Raw genomic sequence first — 6,915 nt, forward strand, 5'->3', positions numbered from 1 at the left:
AGACCCAGCCTTGCCTGCCCTTCTCCTCTCCTGTCCCCAGAAGGGGACCAAAGCCCAGGGGTGGAGGTCAGTTTTCTTTGGCATCTCTGCCCATCTCTCTCTTTGGGGGTAGAAAGGGGCTGGAGAGAGTGCAGTATGTGTTTGGTGGGGGAGATAAGTTGGGAGGGAGAGTACAGCTAGAGCTGGATGAAAGGACTCTAGCTCGGTAGGCCCCCTCCCCAACCCTGCTCCTCCTCCTCCCCGGTTTGTTCCTTTTCGGTCCATCGGGGCTGGTATTTCCACACACTGGGGGGGATGAGGGAAAATCCTGGCTGGGGATGAGACAACCCTGGGGGGCTTAGCTTGGTCTCGCTCAGCTCCTACTGTCTCCCCCTCTAGCTGGCCTGACTGGGAAATCCAAATTACAACAAGAAACAGAATCTCTTTGGCCTTGATGGAGTAGAGTTAGCTGTCAATCAAAATATCTCCCTCACTAGTTCAAGGAAAAGAAGGGAGGTTCCAGCCCTCCTGCGAGGCTTTCTCCAAATCCCCAGCACACTCAGCACCTCCCCCAGCCCTGGGTGGCTGGGGACCCGGCCTGGCTCTTGGGCGGCTGCTGGCAGTGTCGAGCAGAGACATTTAGCCTTCAGCGGGCCCGGGGCCAGACTACGACCAAGAGGACATCAGGGGACAGAGCCTGAGGGAGACTAAGCCCCAGACAGCCTAAGACAGACCAACTGAAAGAAACCCGGCGCCAGGCCCAAGGAAGGAGTGAAGGAAACAGAGGATTAGGGTAAAAAGAAGACAGGGGAGAATTAAAGAAAAGAAGGAAGACAAGGCAAGAGAGAGAGAGAGAGAGAGAGAGAGAGAGAGAGAGAGAGAGAGAGAGAGAGAGAAGGGCTTGCAGGAGCCGAGCCAGAGGAAGGACAGCGGTACGGTACGAGACAACACAGCAGCCCGGGGCAGTGCGAGAGCTGGCGGAGCAGCCGTGGCATTGTGCAGCGGGACGGGCTCCGGCGCAGCGGCCACTTCTGTCCGGACACAAAGGAGGAAGAGGCCTCCTCTCCTGCCCCTCCTGGGGCACCAGCTCCGGTGGGTACACTAAGGCCTCTTGGATAGAGAACCCTGTGCTTGCCCAGGCAGCCGTCCCGGATGGCAAGGGGCTGAGCCAGGCTCTAGTCAAGGAGCAAAGAAACAGAAGGGGAAGGAGATTTCACGCCTGCTCCTCCTTTGAGTCTTCCAGGCAGGCGACAGGGCCTGTCTTCCAAACCTCAGCTTTCCTAGGGAAAAGAGCCCTTAAGGGTCTGGTCCATGGATCTCTGCTCTTTGGGAGAGCCCCTCAAATAGACATTGTAGCTGCAAAGAGCCTCCCCCTTCTCTGCTACCCCCTTTGAACGCCGCCTTCTTTTCAGCTCTGGAGCTGCCTGCTCACTCTTCCTGCCTACCCAGCAGAGGCAGAGGCAGCCAGGCATCAGGATCACCGTCCAGGGATCTCTGCTGCTGCTGTCAAATCCCCCAGAAACCAAGGGACATTATTGCCTTCTCTTCCTTTTGGAAGCAGGAACTCCAGGACCCAGCCCACTAAGTCACTGGCACAGCTGTGGATCAGGAAGCAGGCCTCGCCCATGGCCCCCTCCTGGCCAATGCCCCATTTTCCCTGTGCCTTGTGAAGAGAGGAGCCTTGAGGAGGGGGCCTTGGAGAGGCTGGGAGTCTTGAGCCCACTAGGCCTGGGTCGTGCAGGTCCCACACTGCATTGTGGCTTTAGCCCCTGTTCTCCACAGTGGGAGACAGAATGGCAGGTCAGGGCTCTGAACTGGGCTTTTAGGCTTCCCCTAAATCCAGGCACATAGGTGTGGGGGCCACAAGGACATGGGGGCGCCAAGAAGGGGGGGAGTCTCATCTTCCTGGGGGTTCAGTCCCTCCTGTTGAACCTTCCACCATATTCCATGACTTCCTCTCACCCACACCACTCCCTCCAACTTCCCTCAACACTCCTGGGGCAACCAGAGGGACCCGGAGGAGCCTGGGATTCCTGTTGGGAGGGGGAACCCCAGCTTTAGCTGGCAGCTCTGTACTTACTCTAGTCTTGGCTTCCCCTCCCACCCCCAAAGGATTTGCTGAGCACCGGAGAGCCCCTAAGGGGGAGGGGCGCCCCTACTCCATCACCTCAAACCTGGGCAGCTGAGAAGCCTTCAGGATAGCACCGTGGGAAGGACAGAAAGACAGACAGGTTAGAGTCATCTCCTCCCCCTGCCGGTGTCTCCCGTTAAGTGGTTTAAATTCCCTCCGGTTCAATCCACACCGTCAAGTTCGTATTAAATTTAAATCGGGCTTTTCCCTGTGCCTCCAATGGGCCACCAGTTCCCAGGGCAGGAGCCGGTTCTCAGCTCCTGCACACACACCCCAGACGGAGGCCGAGCTCCATTTGCTTTCATTTTCCTTCTTCCCCTGAAATGGGCTCATTTCACCTCTTTGCTGCCCTCTCCCCCTCCCCGCCCCCTCCCCGGTTCCCTTCCACTTTCCCCCCTTCTCTCCCGATCCCTCTTTGTTGGGAAAACACACCCACACACAACTCCTCCTAGCTAAGGCCTGCACTGGAGGCAGAAACTGAGTCCTCCTGGACTGCCGCGAGGAGACCCGCGTCCTGCCCCCACCCCAGGTGGGTATCCCGGGTCCCTGCACGCCAGGAATTAGGCCCCCCAGCCCAGCGGGAGTGGAGCCCCCAGGGCCTGTGAACGTGGCCCTCTCAACGCCACGGCCTGCCGGGCCTGCCTTCCTGCCCGCGCCCCCGCCCCGCCGCTCGCTGCAAACGGGGCTATTTCCGGCTCCCCCAACACGCCGCGGCTTTCCAGCCTGGGGAGTGGCTGGAAGGGGAGCCGCCCCAGGGCTAGGGCGGCTCTCTGCCCAGAGCCCAGGGTCCAGAGCGGGTGTTACCTGATCTTTTGTGTGATGTATGTGTCGCAAGGAAATTTGCAGTGACTTTGGAGCCCAGACTGAGGAAGCGGAGGTGGCGAGGGGAGAGACAATACGGCCCGAAGTACAATTAAGGGGCCCGAGCCGCGCGCCTCTCCCCCGCCCTCCCTGCCCGACTGGAAGCTGTCTGGCCTCAAACCTCAGGGCGACTCACAAACCTGGAGCCGGAAACTCAGGCCAGGCGGAGGGAGCCAGGGCACTCCGCATCCAGAAAACCAGAGGGAAGCTCCCTTCCAAGTTGGGGGCGCCGCACCCGCCCCGCTGAGTTGCAGAGAACCCAATGAATGAAAGTGCACATCCCGACGACGATTTCCCCGGGCCCAGGAAGGAGAGCCCGGGGTTCGGGACGTCTCAGACAGGCAGACAGACAGACCAGGCAGGCAGGCAGACAAACCGCACCTCCCGAGGCGGACAGACTCACAACGTGAGTGTGAGCCCGAAGTCACACACAGGTTCAACATCCCGAGGCCGCTCTGCCAGGCCCGGCGGGCGCCGATCTCCCTACCTTCTCTCCCGCCAGGGCCTCGGGCAGGGACCCCGAAGACTCGGTCCCTCGGGTGCGGTCCAGTCCCGCCTCGGGAAGCGCCTGCGTTACCTGCTCCTCGGCTCCTGCCCGGCCGCCGCCTCCCGCCGGGGGAGGGAAGCCCGGCCGCCGCCGCCGCCGCCGCCCGCCCTCCTTCCTCCCTCCCTCCTTCTCGCCCTCCCTCCCTCTCGCCCTCCCTCGCGCCGCCGCTCGCGGGGCCCTCCCGCGGGCAACCTGCTCTGGACCCAGTCCAGGTATCTCCGAAAGAGCAAAGGAAGGACCTCTTCTATGGAAAAGACAAAAAGCAAAAGACCCTTGACTGCGTTTGTTTTGTGTGCCCGGGCCGGCGGTGGCCTCCGTGCGGCGCGCTGCACACGCGGGCCGCCCCCGCCGCCGCGCCCCGCACCGCCCGCCGCTCGCCCCGCCGCCGCCGCCGCCGCCGCCGCGCAAACCCGCCCAGACCTCGAGGTCCGCCTGCAGACCCCACATCCGGTCGCCCGCCTCGCCGCGGACCGCAGCCCTGCAGCCGCTCCGCTCCGCCCGCGGCCACAGTCCACACACGTCCACCTCCTGGGGCTCCGCGCCTTCCAGCCCCGCCGCTCGCCCGCCGCACTGGGGCCTCCGCCCCGCCGGGAGCGCCGGCCTCGTCCTCCGCGGGGGACCCACACAAAGCGCGGCGCCGGGGGGCCCACCCGGAGCAGCCCCCAGCCCCGGGGAGCCGCCGCCCCCTTCACCTGTTCCCGGGAAGGGCCGCGTCCGCAGGCCGGCCAGCCCGGCGAGGCCGGTGGGGGCGAGGTCTCGGGGAGGCGGTCGCCGCGGCCCGGCTGAGCCCGAGGAGCCCCCGCAGCCGGCGAGACATCTCGGGAACCGAGCTCTTCTCGGCTAGCTCGTGCCTTTTCCGCCTTCTCCCACAAGTCTCAAACACTCACACGCCGAGAGTTCAGCTCTATAAATCCTGTTCCTCTTTCTCATATCATAATTAAAAAAAACCAGTAGGGGAGGTTTTAACTTTTATTGCGATTTCTAGAGTTGGGCTGAGGAGCATATATTAAGTTTACGCTTATGCGCTCTCGGCGGGGAGGGTCCTTTAAGAAATAAAAATCCATCTTAATATCCGCAGACGAGAGAGATAATTTTTCCCTCCTCTTCACGCTGTTCCTTCTGAAGACTCCCTTCCAGCGAAGCGAATAAATAATTATCATCGCCTTAGCCATGATCCACGGCCCCAGGGCCCTGGGGTGGACTCTGACCACCAGACTGGCCCTCACCTTGGCCCTCTGAGACCTTGCTCCGTTTCTCCAGATCCAGGGAGAAGGACACCCCCACCCCTGGCTCTGTGGCCACCCCCTATAAGTCTACTAGCTTTGCAACAGAAGTGGGGGCAAAGGGACCCACATCACAGAAGTCCTCCATTGGTGAATTTCGGCCCATCGGGGGAGGCTATCTCCAAACCATGTGCTCCAGAGGACCCTGCTCCTGCCTGAGACTCCTTGAACCTTAACTGGCTGGGTGCTTGGGGTAGCCTAAAGACTCAGGGGCTGCTAGGGGCTTCCAAACCAGGGGAGCCCCTTGCATGCCTACCACCAGCTGGTCTGACTCTCTGGAAATCTCCCCACTTCCCTGGGAGCCATAGAGATTTGAGAACTTCCCTGTAAGGGAAGAATTTTTTTTTCTCTCTCACAAAGGGATGGGAGACAGACTGACAATTCAGCTGGGGAGACTAAAGGCTCTATTCCCATTTTTTCTTCCAAGCTATCTTGGGAATCAAAATAAATCTCTTTTTATGAGAGAGAGAAAAATAAGTATGTGTCTAAATATATACAGGGGATCTGAGAGAATCTAGAAGAGTTAGAGAGAGAGAGAGAGAGAAACAGAGAGCTACACTAATGAAAGGTCACATATATTCCCCCCAAGCAAATAACTGCAACAATATAGAACTCATTTTATATATTTTGTTACAGGGACATGATTTTATTCCCTGTTTGAAAGTTTATGTTTAATAACCATAATTATTCCAAAGTAAGAGCCAAGAACCTGACCGCCTCTTTTTCGGCTTCTTTTCCCCGGGATCTCTGAGAATAGGGGTGTATCTCCCCGCTACGCCTGACTCCTCCCCCATTTTTCTCTGAAGGCAAAGAAACGTGTGTAGAGAACCTTCTTCCTAGCAACCAGGGCCAGAATTAAGAAACCAGAGGAAGGAAGCAGTGGAGGAAGCTTGGCAAAGTTTCGGATCGCTCAGATCCCCCTACCCCATTCTCCTCCCTCCTCCCCCTGGCATCAGCCTATAACCTTCCCAACAATATGGTAATGGTGGGGAGCTGGCAGCCTCTGTTCACCCAGACATCTCCACAGAACGCAAAGACAGGCAACCGCCTCACAGCCACAGACCTGCAGACACAGGGACCAAGGCCTACGGGCAACAGACAGCCAGACAGACCACAGCCAGGTTTTCGCCCGGATGTTTCCCAGTAGGGTGTGTGTGTGAGGGTGTTTCTACTTGGACTTGATAGCTTTCCTCTAACCTATTAACACCCCAAATATGTCCTTCCCTGACGATGGAGTTAGAGAAGGAGGAGAGGAAGAGGCTGGGCTGTCACTCAGAGTTCCCCAACTCTTGGAGCCCCAGGCACCCCACTTTTCTAAGGAGAAGCTCCAGCCCCAGCCAACTGGAGGCGTATGCTTTCCTTGGAGGAGGCAGGTGAGAGAAGTTAACCATTGTGGAGACTTCCTCCTCTTTCTGTGCGACTCTGTCTTTTAGTGATTCTGCCCCACCCTGCTGTCCAACTGAGCTGGCCCACCAGGCCAAACTCAAACTCCTAAATTTCCTTGGAATTGGCTGGACCTTCTTTGTCTGTCTCCATCAGCTGGGCCCAGGAGACAATAGCAGCAGGAAAAACTCCGCTCCTTCAGTCACAGGGATTGGGGCAGGCTGAGGAGGGGACGCTATAAAGGAGGGTTCTCCAGACTCATCCTTCGCCCCACTCTGGCAGCTTGCCCTCCTCAGTCTGCACCCGCTTTGCTCTGCCTTATCTGGGAGGGGGCCGTGGGGCAGTCCCACTGGGGAGGGAAAAAAGGAGCAGGAGAGGTGGGTCGGGGCCCTCGACGAAAACCGACTGATGTAACTCAGGCAGTTTCTTGTTGCCGAGTTCAAAACTCAATCCCAACAACATGAAACTACCTAAGCCACAGATCAGCTGAGCAAGCAGGGCGGGAGATTCGGCTTTGCATCTATCCAGAGGAGAAGGGAAGGGGGTTGGGGAAGGAAGAAATTCAGCCCCGTCCCCCTTTCCGCCCCCACAACCTCCCTAAAGACTAGAGAGAGTAGAGTTTGAGTGCCTGGGTGGGTAGGGAGAAACTACCTTCCTCAGTTTCTGGTCTAAGCAAATCCATCAGGGAAAATCTGGTGAAATGGGACCGCTAGCCGCCAAATCCCTGCCCC

This window comes from Muscardinus avellanarius (genome assembly GCF_963383645.1).
Source record: "Muscardinus avellanarius genome assembly, chromosome: 11".
Taxonomy (NCBI): domain Eukaryota; kingdom Metazoa; phylum Chordata; class Mammalia; order Rodentia; family Gliridae; genus Muscardinus; species Muscardinus avellanarius.